Genomic DNA, 16,942 nt, shown 5'->3' on the forward strand with positions numbered 1-16,942 from the left:
TTTGCAGTTTTCAGAGGCTGCAGAGGCCCCATCGGAGCCGTTCTCCGAAGCCACTTCACAAATGAAGGCTTTACAGAAGAGGGAGCTGCCTGAGGTAGGCCGCAGGGGCCTGTCAGCAGAAGGAGAACACCGCCTGAAGGCAAGCGTCGTGCGGCAGATCCTGGGGAATCGCACACACAATTGGACGGTATTTTTAAAAATCAATATGGAAGGAATTATCTTTTGTCTGGGGTGTGTCTGTGTTTGACATGCCAACAAAGTCAAGTTAGACATTTTCAGCATATTTGACAAAGCCAAAGGGTTCAACCATCACTGGTGTGGATGGCAAAAATGAAGGTGTTTTTGGTGAAGTCCAGGCTATGATAAACATGGTGATTTAAGAATACAGGTAGTTCGGTCCAAAATTTCTGTTGCTAAGCGAAAAATTTGTGGTGAGTTTTGTCCCATTTTACGATCTTTCTTGCCCCATTTGTTGAATGAATCACTGCAGCTGTTAAGTTAGCAACGTGGTTCTTAAGTGTTCCCCATTGACTTTGCTTGTCAGAAGGTCGCAGAAGGGAATCGTGTGACACTGGGACCCTGCAACCGTTATAAGTATGCACCAGTTGCCAAGCATCTGAATTTTGATCACATGACCATGGGGATGCTACAAAGGTCGTAAGTGTGAAAAATGGTCATAAGTCACTTCTTTCAGTGCCATTGTGACTTTAAGGGTGGTCACTAAATGAACTCTTGTAAGTTGAGGATTACCCCAATAATATTGCAGCTTTTCCTCATAGAAAAGCAGCTGCGGTTATAATCTTAGCTGCGATCCACTGAACTTTATTTCCACTATAAGTAATCCTTGACTTGGTTGAGTATGGCTAACCTCCCTGCTAGTACACGTAGTCCTTGATTTAACAACGGTTCAGTTAGTCACTGTTCAAAGTTACAATCCCACTGAAAAAAGAGACTTATGACCATTTTTCACACTTACGACCTTTGTAGCATCCCCATGGTCATGTGATCAAAATTCAGATGCTTGGCAACTGGTGCATACTTATAACGGTTGCAGCATCCTGGGGGTCACGTGATCCCCTTTGGCGACCTTCTGACAAGCAAAGTCAATGGGAAAGCTAGATTCACTTAACAACCGTGTTACCAACTTAGATACTACAGTGATTCACTTAACAACTGCTCCCAGAAAGATCATAAACTGGGGCAAAACTCACTTAACAAATGTCTCATTTAACAACAGAAACATTGGGCTCACAAATTATGGTCGTACATCAAGGACCACCTATACCTATGACATGGTTCTGAAGTTCTGACAGCCAGTCCCTTCCCCAGTCATTGTGGCTGCATTTTTTGCAGAGTTTTTGCAGAAAACCAGCATCTACTTCCAGCTTTTGGCAAAACTGGCCCATAACATACGGTTATTTCACTTAATGATCACCACAAGAAAGTCATACAATTGAGTGGGTTACATGGATGACCCCTTTTACGACCCTCTCGACTTACAACTCTGATGGGCAGGCTCCTGTACTGTCATAAGTCAAGGACTCCCTGTATATCTGTTCTGAGATGCAACAATCAAAACAGCACACAATTTTCCAGATGTGGCTGCCTCACAGATTAATTACTGACATTATGATATTGGCGTGGGATGCGGTGGCTCAGTAGCTAAGACGCTGAGCTTGTTGATGAGAAAAGTCGGCAGTTCGAATCCCTAGCGCTGCATTACGGAGTGAGCTCCCATTACTTGTCCCAGCTTCTGCCAACCTAGCAGTTGGAAAGCACGTAAAAAATGCAAGTAGAAAATAGGGACCATTTTGGTGGGAAGATAACATTCTGTGTGCCTTTGGTGTTTAGTCTTGCCAGCCACATGACCACGGAGATGTCTTCAGACAGCACTGGCTCTTCGGCTTTGAAACGGAGATGAGCACCGCCCTCTAGAGTCGGGAACGACTAGCGAGGGGAACCTTTACCTTTACGATATTGGCATCTCTATCTTCAATACTGTTTCTTATTATCTCTGTAGTTGGCCTTCTTTCTTTCTTTCTTTTTTTTACAGAGGATGCTTACCATTACTCCACGACCTTTGTCCCCATCAATCATCGCTAACTCTGATCCCATTAGATCCCACCAGCAATCTTCACTCAGCAGGCTATTCCTTATCCTGCTGGACAGCTCCCTAGCATTTAGCCGGAACAAGCTTGCTCTGCTTTTCTACACGTCTTGTCTGTTCAGTTTTCTGGAATGTTTGCTTTATGGTTTTAATGTATTGTATCTGACAGATATTTTGGCTCATTCTGGGATGGTTGCGGAGACTGCCCTAATATCTTAAGATGAGAGGTTGACTTAAAAAGAGTTAACTTTCCCGCCGAGATTGCATGACATACACTTATTTTACATTTGATTTCTAATTTCCAATTAACAGGTCAGATGGGGACAGCCAAGGGCTGAATGTGGCCTAAAGGCTGTATAACACCCAGGTCTATTGCAAAGCATTTCTCATATTCGGTTTCTTTAGAACAGGGGGATGAAACTTGCAGTGTCATGTTGTTGTCATGTGACATATTGTGACTTTCCCTTCATTAAAAGGGGGTGGGCGTGGCCAGCACAAAACGCATCCGGCCCATGAGTTTGACACCTCTGCTTTAGATTCTAGAAGGAAGATTGCCAATTTAATTCCTTTCTACTGATGTCCAAATTCCTTTCTCAATCAAAGAACATGAAGAAATCTTCGGAGGTTCTGGGTCAGAGGCAGACTGAACAGTCCTCGTGTGATAGTCAAATAGTCAGAGACACTCTCTCGCGGCATTCATGAGTCATCTAATCCCATCTTAACATCCACTGCAGAAATCCTTTTACTGGAATAACAACCTGTGTTTCACAAATTTTAAGCAGGTCTTCCAAGGTCAAATCTGGTCAACCAGGTGAGAGGAAACCCAAGCGTTTCCAAAGAAGAGTAGCTGGCATTGACCCAGGGGTGGGTTCCAGATCCCGTTGCAACTGGTGCAGTGCAACGGGACCCGGCGTCCACCATATGAATGCACACAGTGCGCGCGCGCACATGTGTACTTACTACCTGCGATGCTCCGCAGCTGCTTGGCGGAGCATCGCACAGCCACCGTACACCCCATGCGCATAAGCCCCAAAGAGCTCAAATACTGGTAAGGAGGGCAGGTAGGCAGGTGGGCCCTCTGGAGCACCATACCGGAATGGTACCCGGTGCTCCTGGCAGGCACCGGTACATCCATACCAGGTCGTACCGGTCATAAACCACCACTGCATTGACCCTGGGGGTCTTCTGAAAGGCTTCAAAAACCTGGTTTTTCGGGGGGGGGGGAAATCCAGGTGCTGGGGCTGATTGGAAATGCTGCTGAAACAGTGGAAACTAATCAAGAAGAGAAGCAACTGAGAACTGAGGAGGAATTTCCTGACAGTGAGAATAATTAATCAGTGGAACAATTTGCCTCCAGAAGTTGTGAATGCGCCAAAACTGGAAGTTTTTAAGAAGAGATTGGATAACCATTTGTCTGGAATCGTATAGGGTTTCCTGCCTAAGCAGGGGGTTGGACTGGAAGACCTCCAAGGCCCCTTCCAACTCTGTTATTCTATTCTATTTTAATAATTCCAGTCACTTTTTATTGTAGTTGCTACTTTTAATTACAGATGTTTGACTGACTGACCCAAATTTCAGATCAGGACTTCCATTGCTACTGTAAGCAAAGCGACTGTTAGGTCGGCCACACCCAATTTTACCTTTTTTTAAAAAAAACCAAGGTTGTTAAGCAAATCACTGCAGTTGTTAAGTGAATTATGTAATTGTTAAGAGAATCTGGTTTCCCCCATTGATTTTGCTTGTCAGGAGCAGGTTGGGAAGGTCAGAAATGGCGATCACGTGACTCCAGATTGCTGCAATCGTCATAAATATGTATTTCATTGCCAAGCACCTGAATTTTGATCACTTGACTACGGGGATCCTGAGATGGGTGTAAGTACGTAGCAGAACTTACGTTATAAGTCACCTTTTTGGAAATTACAGTGCTGCTGTAACTTCAAACAGTTGCTAAATGAACAGTCATAACTCAAGGACTACCTATATATTGCTTTTTGTTGATTATTAATTGTATAAGAGCCAGAGTTAGAATGAAGTATTGCAGGCTGACTTTGCTCACTGCCAGGAGTTCAAGTCACACTGGCTCCAGATTGACTCAGCCTTCCATCCTTGCGAGATGGGTAAAATGAGGATCCAGATTGTCGGGGGAGGATGCTGAGAGTCAGTAAGAGGTTTAGAGGTTTATTCAACTTGTATGCCGCCCTATTCCCGGGGGACTCAGGGCGGCTAACAAACCTGAAGGGAAGGGGCAACCATACAAAAGGAAAGAACAAAAACAAACAACAATACAAAAACGGTAAGGTCTCAACAAACACTCCAATTCGAGAGAGGATGGAATTCAGCAGCCCCAGGCCTGCTGGAACAGCCAGGTCTTAACGGCTATACGGAAAGCCTGAAGGGTGGTGAGGGTCCGAATCTCCACGGGGAGATGGTTCCAGAGGGCCGGAGCAGCCACAGAGAAGGCCCTCCTCCGAGTGGTTGACAGCAGGCATTGGCCGGCAGATGGAATTCGGAGGAGGCCTAGTCTGTAAACCGCTCAGAGAGGGCTTAAAGTGGCAATGCTGTACCACCCAGAGTCACAACTGTCTGAGTTGGGCACTCATAGAAATGCAATCCATAAATCAAACTGAAAGAAAGGAGGAGTAGGATCCCCATCATGTTATGCCAGCGGCCCCTAAACTTTTGGACACTAGGGACCATTTCCGTAGAAGATGTTTTTTCCAGGGTCTCTCTCTCTCTCTCTCTCTCTCTGGATTTCACATGTTGCCTGGATTCCACATGTGCACAGATGGGGTTTCTTCCGCTTGCGTGGCCTGGTTCCTGAAAGGCCACAGACCGCTACCAGTCCACAGCGAGGGATTGGAGATCCCTGTGTTATGCCACTCTTATTTGCAGTTTATCGAATAAGCTCCAATTGGACAATCTCACACAATACATTAAGTGAAAACCAACAAGTTCATATTACAATTTAGGATAGTAGTGCATGGACACCACACTGTCGATAAGCAGGAAGAAAAGTCTAGATCAGAGGTGTCCAGCCTTAGCAACTTTTAAAGACTTGTGGACTTCCATTCCCAGAATTCCCCAGCCAGTAGCTTACATGTTTTAAAAGTGAGTCTAGACAAACACCTGAATACTGAACTGAAGCACATGGTTAAACCTTGGAGTTGCAGAGATCAGATGAGTAAGAATTCCAGTTCACACAGCCACTAAGCTCCCTGTTCCCGAGCAATCAATATTGCGCTTCCAGGACAAAGCAAAGAAATAGCTGTTCAACGTTTCACCATCTGTGCTTTTGCTGTCTGCCTACTAGGCAGTCTCTTTGTTTGTGGGCCTTAATTACACTCCCTACAGCTGGCACGCAGGGCAGTAAGTGGCAGTGAACATTCAAAACCAAATGGTGGCATTCGAAGAGACCGAAGCGGAGCACCACCTCCTCACCACGGGTGACAAACCACCATCCCACAACCACCATAACCCCGCTTTGGGGTATATCTGTGTAGGGGAGGAATGGTTGCTCGGTGGCTTACCTCACTTTCAGGAGTTCTTTAAGGAGGGCTCTCCAACATTGGCAACTTAAGCCTGGAGGACTTCAACTCCCACAATTCCACAGCCAGTGGCTGTGGAATTCTGGGAGTTGAAGTCCCCCAGGCTTAAAGTTGCCAAGGTTGGACACCCCTGCTTTAAATAGTGGATTTTTTTCTTTCTTTTGTATCACAAACTTCTCACTTTGTTGCAGAAAAACAGAAGAGCTTGGAAAATTGTAATATCACCAGCTGGATGGCTTAACAGATTGAAGACGCCGAGATTGAAAGAAGCAACCCTGAAGGACAGATAAAGGTAGTCCTCGGACACATGACCACAATTGAGCCCAAAATTTCGGCGGCTAAGCAAGACAGTCAAGTGAGTGTTGCCCCATTTTACGACCTTTCTTGCCAGAGTTGTTAAGTTGAATCACTGCAGTGGATAAGTTAGTAACCCGGTTATTAAGTGAACCTGGTTTCTCCATTGACTTCGCTTGTCAGAAGGTCGCAAAAGGGGACCACATGGCCTTGAGACACAGCAATGGTCATAATATGAACCAGTTGCCAAGCATCTGAATTTTGATCATGTGACCACAGGGATGCTGCAACGGTTGTTAAGTGTGGAAAATGATCATAAGGCATTTTTTTCCCCAGTGCCGTTGTAACTTTGAATGAGCGGTTCAAAGTCGAGGACTACCTGTACTGAATCCTCCCCCAGTGGTGGGTTCCTGATCCAGTTGCAACCGGTACGGTGCAATGGGGCCCAGCGTCTCTCACATGCATGTGCGCACATGCGTCCTTACCTTTGTGACGCCTCCACGATGCTCGGTAGAGCGTTGTGCAGACGCCGTACGCACCATGCCCGGAAGCGCCAAAGAGCTCAATACAGGTAAGGAGCTCAGGCGGGCGGGCCGTCGGGCCCTACGGAGCACCATATCAGAACGGTACCCAGTGCTCCCAGCAGGCACCGGTTACGCCGGTATTGCCTGCAACCCACCACTGCCCCCCCCTCCCAGAGCAGAGTGTGAGGGTGTGAGACTAGTCCAAGGTCCTTCAACTAGCCTCATGCTAAGGCAAGACTTAAAACTCTCAAGACTCCTGGTTCCGACCCTGAACCGCTGCACCCCCAAACTGCCTCTCTGTAGCCTCACATCACACAGGATTTATTTAGCTTGCCTTGCAAACTTGGCCTAGGTCAAACCCAAACAAATCACATTATCATCTGGCATAATGTGACATACAAGCTTGCTGCCTGTGTCTCTCCCCTCCCCCCCTCCCCCCCCCTTTAAGCCTCGATTTTTTCTCTGGGATGCAAATACGGTGTCAGTTTGCATTATTCCTAATGCCTTCAAATCTTTCCTTAAAAGCTCATCATTATGTGCTAAAACCTGCATGGCTGCAGTGGAAGGGAAGCCACCATAATATTGTGTGCGTTTTAAGTGAGCAAACCCTCCTTTAGGGCTCTTTGGGAGACAGACGGCAAGCTAGCCTTCTGTTGCCTTGTGCCGCAGGGTTCATGCATGGCATTAAACCCATAATGTGTTGGTTTTGTTCTGGCTTACCATAATGGGGAGATCCGGCCACCGTGGTTTGGAAATCAAGTTTAGGGTTTTATGTTATGTATGAATCAGGCTTTTGCGGCTTAATTCTCTCTGAATCACTGCTCAGTTCAGACTTCACTCTGCGAATTATATGAACTGGGATTTAGAAGTCAAAATATGTTTCGGAGCTTCCCTCCGGCTTTCACAGCTGCGTGTCTCATCCAGCCCTCTTTGCTTGAAGCCAGAGCAAAAAGCAAACAAAGGTTTACCGATTCTGACATCGCATCGAAGCAGAATGAACTTAAATCGGACCTGCGAGCTCACTTTAAACGACAGCATTATACAAGCTGTGCTTTGTGCTCACTTCAGTTCAAATCTTTATGGTTTTTTTGGTCTGTTCAAATTCCATTCGAAACGATAGTTTTCCTCTGGCTATTTGAGAGACCGCCTTCTGCCAATTACCTCCCTGCGTCCCATCAGATCGCATAGAGTAGGCCTCCTCCGAATTCCATCCGCCAGTCAGTGCTGACTGGCTACTACGCGGAGGAGAGCCTTCTCAGTCGCAGCTCCGACGCTATGGAACAATCTCCCCGTGGAGATCCGCACCCTCACCACCGCCCAGGCCTTCCGCACGGCCCTTAAGATCTGGCTATCCCGTCAGGCCTGGGGATAAAAATCTTAGTTTGTCCCCTCCCGAATGATGAATGAATGTTGTGCTCTATTTTTAATATTATGTATTGTCTTATGTTTTTTGTCTTTGTACCCCCCTCCCCGTGTTTTGTAAGCCGCCCTGAGTCCCCTCAGGGATAAGGGCGGCCTATAAATTATAATAAACACTCTAAACACTCTAAACACTCTGCAATTCGATGTAGCACAGGTAGCCTTCGACTTATAATTCATTTAGTGGCCATTCAAAGTTATAACGGCACTGAAAAAAGTGACTTATGACCATTTTTTACACTTACGATTGTTGCAGCATCCCCATGGTCACATGATCAAAGTTCACATGCTCAGATTTATGACGGTTGCAGTATCCTGGGGTCGTGATCCCCTTTTGCAACCTTCTGGCAAGCAAAGTCAATGGGGAAGGCAGATTTGCTTAACAACAGTGTTGTTAACAACTGCAGTGATTCACTTAATATCTATGGCAAGAAAGGTTGTAAAATAGGGGGAAACTCACCAAACAACTGACTCACTTAACAACATAAACTTTGGGTTCCATTGTGGTTGTAAGCGGAGGACTTCTTGTATTTTGACGGGCTATGAACCTCCACTCAGAACAAAACTGCAGGTAGTTGTCGACATACGACCATAATTGAGCCCAGAATTTATGTTGTTAAGTGAGACATTTGTTAAGTGAGCAATCATAAATATGAACCAGTTGCCAATTGTCTGAATTTTGATCACGTGATCAGGATGCTGCTGCAAAGGGCATAAATGTGAAAAACGGTTGTGAGACACATATTTCAGTGCTGTTGTAACTTATGAACAGTCACCAAATGAATGGTTGTAGGTCGAGGACTACCTGCATACAGTTTGACCAGCTTGGCAGCAACAGTGAAATCCTGCCCACTTTTTCTATAAAGCCCCCTTCTCAACTATTCCTCTATCGCCCCCTTCTCCTCGCCCCACATTCCCCCCTTCATTTCAGCATACTTTACTCAGGATTGGGAGGGTTCTACGCATTCTCCCCCCCCCAACCTGCTTTGCACCCCTGAGCCCTCCTGCAGCCCAAGCAAAGGGTGCTGTTCAAAATGGCTATGTGCAGCTTTCTCTTTCTCTCTCCACAACACACGCAACCCAACCTTGCTTAGGCACCTTCCAGAAGAAAGGGAACAAAATGAGCCATTCAACATACAACAGGCTTTCTCACAAAAATTGCTGAAGCAGCCCGATCCCCAGATTAACAGAATCCATAGCTACAAAGCTTGTGCTTGTAGCTTTTTATATAACTATACAGTGGGGTGGTTTTTTTTCCTTTTAAATTAAATTCTTACATCGGCATTCCAAATTATGCACAGAAAGAAACCAAACAAACCACCAACTGCCCCCACTCCTAATGACACAGGGAATCAGCATATATGCACGGAGGCTCTCATTTCACATAATTATTCTCTATTTTATAACATTCTAACTCTTTGAGGTTGGGAGAGAAAAAAAAACTGTGCAAGGTATGAGAGGCTAATTTCATTTTCAGAAAATTGGGCAAGATTAGAGAAGGTGGACCATCACCCAAATTTACCAAGTATTGCCAATGCACTGCTTGGACTAGTTTGGCAATCATAAGGACTAGGATCTTAACGTTTTAAGCAATGAAATTAGCTCTCAGCTGAATTGTAGCCAGAGTGGACTTAAATCAACTTGATTTAAATCATAATTTTTAAAGGGCAACTGTCATCTCTGCTGTGAAATTGTATGAATGCAGCAAATGTTATCTCAGCTTGCAGAGCTTAGATTCATTGAATGAGTTTACCCAAAATGTAAACATTGCAAAATATACAGCCTCATGCTACATAACTAAGCTCCATTTCATGCTAAATAAACTAAATTGTTAACGTATCTTAAATAGAAAACTATCTTTAGATAGATTTTTATTTCAAAAGCATTTTATAAATTTGTTTAAAAATCAAAATAATCCAATTTATATCAAAAAATCCAATTTAAATAAAAAAATCCAATTTAGATTTTTAAAATTCCATTTAAAATTTTTTTTAATCATCTATTTTATCCACCCTGATTTGCAGCCTTAATGGCCACTTATACAATCAGATGTTTACAACAGCCAGATCTTGTGGGTAACTGGAATATCAGGAAAGATTTGGTGTCAGTCCAAGCAAGTGCAAAGCAGCAAACTATATGTTGAAAATGAGAGAAATCAAGCCTCTCTGTTTCTTTCTAAGGAAGCTTTGCAGGTAATCCTCCACTTAGGACCATATTGGAGCCCAACATTTCTGCTGCTAAGTGAATAGTTAATGTGAATTTTGCCCCATTTTATGGTCTTTCTTGCCAAAGTTAAGTGAATCACTGCTGATGTTAGGTTAGTAATGTGATTGTCCAATGAATCTGGCTTCTCTATTGACTCGACTTTGTCAGAAGTTCCCAAAATATGATCACCTTGTCTCAGGTCACTGCAACCATCATAAATATGAGCAAGTTGTCAAACATCCAAATTTTGATCACACGACCATGGGAATGCGCAATCGTCGTAAGTGTGAAAAAGTCATCCAGTCACTTATTCAGTGAATTGTAACTTGAACAGTCACTAAATGAACTGTTGTTAAGCGAGGATTAGCAATATTTCCCACAATAGCTTGCAAAAACATTTTACTCTCTAAAGCTGAATTTGTTTTCAGGCTATAGAAATGAAATGGGCTAGTAAAACAATTATTGGGCTAGGAAAACAACCGACTGATTGTTTTTCTCCTTTGCTGGCCCACTGCATTTGATGGGACTCTTTCTGCAAGCAGGATAGGCTAGTAAAGGAGAAACCATGTACCAAGAGAGGGAGGCTTTTATCACGTGGCACTTTAAAACCCTTGTACAATCCAGCCACAATAAGACAGTTCAGCCAAGCTCATTCCTTTGCATACTGATGAGATTTTAATAAATCCCTTCTAGTAACGCACCGCCCCCAAAGACTTTAAGAGACACCGGCCACAGCCTCCTCCAATCCCCTCACTCTATCATGTTGTGACCAAGCCAGCAGACACCCACTTTGACCATTGCATGGGCTGGGGAGGTGCAAAATGCTTGTGTGAAATGCAGAGCTTGTTCATTCTGTCTTGTACCTTACTTGGAATCCCATCAAGAGCCATCAACAATCCCTCTGACTCTTTCAACTTCACCCCAGCTGTATTAAATATGCATGAGACAAATATACAACGTACAACAAGCTTTACGGGACCCAGTAAAAGACATGGAGACAACTTAACACCAGCAGCAATTATGTCGAGGGCTGTGCTAAACATGATTTAAAAACCTACCTATTTACACACACACACACAGCCTGATTTTACAATAATACATTACAGTAGTTAATATACCAACATCAGAGTTCATACTTCAGACTAAGCCTGAAGTATAGTTAAGGTATTTAGTCTACATCCTAAGATTTACCTTCAAGATTGAAGTATGGTTAAGGCCATGTTCTCAACCTTGCAACTTTAAAATATGTGGACTTCAACTCCCAGAATTCCCCAGCCAGCAATGCTGTTTCAGCAATGAGAAACACCGGGTTAAAAGTATTAGTTAATATTTTATTAATTAGTGTTGACAACGGAGCTACTGGAAGACTGAAGCAATCATTCTCTCTCAGCCTACCTCACCGGTCCGGTGCTGTGGGGGAAGACAAGAGGAGGAATACGTATGCCACCTTGAGATCCAAAATTGAGGCATAATTTAACAAGCTCGAGTTATTTATAAAAATAATAAAGGTGGGGTTTGAAAATGTAAAATAAACAAGTAGGTAAACCAGAACAAAACAAACTATGGCTTAGTATTCTGTGTGAACCTTAATCTATGGACTAAGGATATCAAGCATACCTACAGGTGCAGATAGATCATTACAAATTCTACCAACACAAGCAAAATATTCAGAGTCATGCCTTCATTCCCATCATCCAAAATTCAATGTGCCTGTAAGACTGTGAATTCAAATTTTGTCATGATCTTTAAGGTGAGAGTAATGAGGAGATTCCTGAATACAGACAGGAGTCTGGCAACAATATTGCACAAATTAAACCCACATAGGATAAATTGCAACCTTGGTACCTTATCTCAGGAACACAATGTGAATCCCAGCTTCACCCACACGCATGCATGGGAGGGGAGGAGGGGAAGGAAACAACTGATTTATTCAGGCTCTTATCACATGCTAGGGGCACAGCAAATGACTCATGTTTTTTTAAAAATGGGTAGGTTTTAACTCTTTACATGCTGTTTTTAATTGTGGGAGGGGGGAGGTGAATTTCCCTCTACCATCGACAGTATTGAAGTAGATGCATTGCTGTAATATAAAATGATTAATATTATTTTCCCTTCTGACAAAAGACTTCCTTTTTAAAATAGGAAGGTTAAAAAGTCACCGACTTGTTGAACTGAAGATGAATCAACTGGAGAGCAAAAGATGGATTTCAAATTCTCACCCGATTAGTTTTAACTAACTTGTATGCTGAAATAGGCACCGTCCTCTGAATTCTAGTATGGCGGCATGACTACATCCCCTGGGGGAGGAGAAAAAAAGAACAAGCTTTGTCTCAATTTTAAAAGAAAATTCTAAAAGATAAAGTGGGAAAAAACATCCTTGGGAGGATATGGTAAAGATCCTATTTAAACCAAGGATTTTTCTGGAGGGGGGGAATTGAAGAATAAAATTAATTATGGTAATACATGAGGGTCAGAGCGATGATGGGGGACTGGATTATGTCCAGATTATGTCCGTACTCTGCATATTCTTTTATGCTTCTAAGGGTCTCTTCCCACAAACATATGCATGCAGCTGACCAATTTTCTCACTTCTGCCTCCATCCTGACGACAAAGCTGTCCTCTTTTCAACTCAGAAAATTGCAGAATAAGCCCCTTTCCACACAGTCTTTAGCTCCCACTAGACTTTTACGCTCCTTTCCACCACAATCTTTACCTCCCACTAGACTTTCACCACTCCTGCCTCCTCCTCATCCTCTTTCTCTAAAATTACCTCTCTCAACACACCAAGCTATATCCCCCAAACTGTATTTCCTGATTTCTGCCTGCTTCCAAGACTTTTTGCTCTCTCTCTGACACTGATTATTACTGTAAACCCCAAATCACTTTTCCAGCCTCAGGACCGTGCTTCACTTCTCTCTAATCCTCCCATGGCTGGTTTCTCCCCACTCTTTCAGCCTCTCCTTAAAATCCGAGATTTCTGCCAAACAATCTTAAATATTTCCCACCCAGCTTTTCTCCTGCAAATCTGTCTGCTGCATCCTATTGTAAGTGTCCTTTTCCTCAACTTTTCATTCTTACACATCAGCAGCATTAACTCAAGTTACCCTCGGGGGTCTCCATTTGATTTTTTTCCATTCCACACCCAATTATCTCATCCTATGAACTTATGTACTGTAAATCTGTATTGTCCCTTTATGCTCTTCTCTGGCCACTCTACAATGTACTGCTTCTGTTAACTATACTGGTAGGCCTTGACTTACTACATTTAATGACCATCCGAAGTTACAATGGCTGCTGAAAAAGTGACTTATGACCATTTTTCACACTTGCGACTTGCAACATTCCCGTGGTCATGTGATCAAAATTCAGATGCTTGGAAACTGACTCATATTTATGACAGTTGCAGTGTCCTGGGGACATGCGATCAGCTTCTGTGACCTTCTGACAAACAAAGTCAATGGGGGAAGCCAGATTCACTTAACAACCAGGTTACAAACCTTTTGCAGTTTGTACTCCAATTGCAGTGATTCACTTAACAACTATGGCAAGAAAGGTAGTAAAAGGGGGCAAAATTCAATTAACAAATGTCTCATTAGCAACAGAAATTTTGGCTCAATTATGATCATAAGTCAAGGACTACCTGTAATGCTAATTACCCTGATGGTCAATAATAAGAATGGTACTAATGTGCATAACCCAGCAACTTCCAGTTCCCCCACATATCAAAAAATGCTTTTCTTAATAACAGAAAACCTATACTTTTCCCCCTTCCTGGTTTTTGCCCCCAAATCCATTATTGCATTCCAATCCACACATTTCAATGTGCACTATCAACACCAAGTTGCTAAATTGTATACTGGAGGACTCCATGATCATTTTTCACCCTCCAACAGAGATCAACAGAGATGTCCCTGAACAAGGACTGTTACTGATTTTCAATGTTCTGATGCGAATTTTAACAGTATTAATACAGTTAAATAGATGGTTGAATTACTAAAAGCCAACCAGTAACCTGTATCAATAAATGTCATATTACAGATAGCCCTCGACTTACAACCACAATTGAGTGCAAAATTTCTGTTGTTAAGTAAGACATTTGTTAACTGAGTTTTGCCCCATTTTACCAGCTTTCTTGCTCAATTGTTAAGTGAATCACCACAATTGATAATTAGTAACCCGGCAGTTAACTGAATCTGACTTCCCCATTGACTTTGCTTGTCAGAAGGTCACAAAAGGGGATCGTGTAATCTTGGGACACAGCAGTTATAAATATGAACCACTTCCGAAGCATCTAAATTCTGAACACATGGGGATGCTACAAAGGCCGCGACTATGAACAACAGTGATAAGTCAGATTTTTCAGTGCTGTTGTAACTTTGGTACTATATGAAGTGTTTGTTGTAAGTCGAGGACTATCTGTACTAACAGCTGATCAGTAACCTGTATCAATAAATGTCATATTATTAAATAAAGCCAAAGAACCAGTGCTATCCGAAGATGTCTCCCTGGTCATATGGCCGGTATGACTAAACGGCGAAGGCGCATGAAACGCTGTACCTTCCCACCAAAGGTGGTTCCTATTTTTATACTTGCATTTTTACATGCTTTCGAACTGCTAGGTTGGCAGAAGCTGGGACAAGTAACAGGAGCTCACTCTGTTACTTGGCTGTAGGGATTCGAACTGCCGACCTTTCTGATCGACAAGCTCAGCGTCTTAGCCACTGAGCCACCGCATCCCTATTTCTCTCTATATACATATATCTTTCTTTCCTTATATTTATATATATTTATTTCTGTATCTATTTCTTTCCTGTATATAGATATAGATTTATTGTAACACGAAGGCAAACAGGGCTACTTTTAAGCCTTCACTTCCAATTCAAGGCCTACTACAGGTAGTCCTCGACTTACAACCATAATTGAGCCCAACATTTATGCTGCCCAAAGTGTGACATTTGTTAAGTTCGTTTTGCCCCATTTTTACGACTGTACTTGCTACAGTTGTTAAGCGAATCATCGCAGTTGTTCAGTTAATAACCCGGTTGTTAAAGGAATCTGGCTTCCCCCCTTGACTTTGCTCCTCAGAAGGTCGGAAAAGGTGTTCCCAGGACCGGTGGGTGACTGAAACCCGTCACAAATAGGAACGAATTGTCAAGCATCCACATCTTAAGTCCCGTGACCATAAAGGGTCATAAAGTGTGAAAAATGGTCCCTTTTTCCAGTGACCTTGTGATTTCAAATGGTCACTAACGAGCTGCTGTAAATCTGCAGGACTACCTGCATTATCACTTATCAATAACCCAGTCTCTTCCCATCCCATCTCCACCATTCCTCGGCAGATACTCATAAGCCCAAATTGTGCCATCGCGGCGCCTCTGCTATCAAAACATCTCAAGATCCCGACCTCTTTTCCCCCTCAATCTCGACCTAGTCACGGTCTCCTCTTCCTCCTCCAGTGAACGGGAGCAAACAAACCAGGATCAGCCTCAGGAAGCCCCGCGATGATGATGATGATGACGCCGCCTCCCCCTCCCCAGTTTTGCCCTCAACGATCAGGATGAGCAACTGGGCAAATCCTGAAGGAAAGGATCGGCCTCCCTTCAGCCCCAGCCGCCCACCAGGGCTCCTTGAAGGCCCTCGGACTGCATTTCAACCCCGAAGGGGGAGGGGAAAGCCACCCATGACCGGGAGGAGGGCGACCACCAGGTGAGGCCGGGCAGCCGAGCGCATCGCGGGCGGGAAAAGACGGTTGCCCCGGGCGACCATGGAGGAGAAGCCCCCCCCCCTCCCCTGCTGGCGCGAGGAGGAGACCCCCGTGGCCTCCCGCCTCAGGACCGGCGGGGGGGGGTGTCGCCTCCATAACGCTCACCTCCTCCTGCCGCCGAGTCCAGCGGTGCCCCCCACCGCCCGCTTCGGGGGTGACGGCTCCGGCTCCTCCCGCCTCGGCTCCTCCAGCGGAGCCGTCTCGTCGGACGCCTCCAGGTCCATAGCTGGCGGAGGCCCGCGCCCCGCCTCGCCTCAGCCCGCGACTCGCCGCCGCTAAGCAGAAGAAGAGCGAGAAAGAGAGAGAGAAAAGAGAGGAGGGAGGGAGAGACCGGGCGGGAGACGACTCAACAGCAGCGCGCAGGCGCTAGCTCGGCGGCCGGACCGCGAGGTCGGAGGGCTAGAGCGCCCCGCCAAGGGAGCGGAAGAGGCGGCTGTGTTACTATTTGGCCATTCCCCTCCACGGCGATAGGTTCCGGTCTGGGTTTGGGACATTAGGAAGCTTAGGCTGGGAAGGAGACGCTCTGGGAAGCTGGCGCTTTTCTATTGAGCACGTGGTGCAATGTTGCTTGCTTTAGGGCCAAGAAGGATAGTTTGGACTCTGATGTTTACACTGCCCAGAGTCATTGTGAATTGGGCAGTGTTTACAGTGTATATTAAATAAACATAATAGAAGTCTTCTAGGTTTTCTTGTCACAGTAGACTAATACGGATCTCCCTCTGTAACTCAGAATACCCAATTCTTTCTTTGCAAACCAGGAACTCTGCCCAATATTCATTATTGATTTTTATTGATCATTTAAAATGAGCCGAGGTGGCGCAGTGGTTAGAGTGCAGCACTGCAGGCCGCTTCAGCTGACTGCTAACTGCAGTTTGGCAGTGTCAAATCTCACGGCTCAAGGTTGACTCAGCCTTCTATCCTTCCGAGGTGGGTTAAATGAGGATCCGGATTGTTGGGGGCAATATGCTGACTCTGTAAACCGCTTAGAGAGGGCTGAAGCCCTATGAAGCGGTATATAAGTCGAACTGCTATTGCTATTGCTATAAAATTGTAGAGCTGCTGGTTTATTGGACATTCTAGGCA

General features: G+C 44.5%; 1 protein-coding gene across 1 annotated transcript in view; it reads right to left on the reverse strand.

Annotated features, from left to right (window-relative positions):
- The window catches only part of PIP5K1C (phosphatidylinositol-4-phosphate 5-kinase type 1 gamma), an 88,775-nt gene extending 72,571 nt beyond the window's left edge, over positions 1-16,204 (reverse strand). Inside the window, exon 1 of the mRNA XM_032218253.1 lies at positions 15,965-16,204. The gene's annotated coding sequence lies outside the window, so the exon portion shown is untranslated. The remainder of the gene's footprint in view (positions 1-15,964) is intronic.
- Between the last annotated feature and the right edge of the window lie 738 nt (positions 16,205-16,942).

This window comes from Thamnophis elegans, chromosome 1, assembly GCF_009769535.1.
Source record: "Thamnophis elegans isolate rThaEle1 chromosome 1, rThaEle1.pri, whole genome shotgun sequence".
NCBI lineage: Eukaryota > Metazoa > Chordata > Lepidosauria > Squamata > Colubridae > Thamnophis > Thamnophis elegans.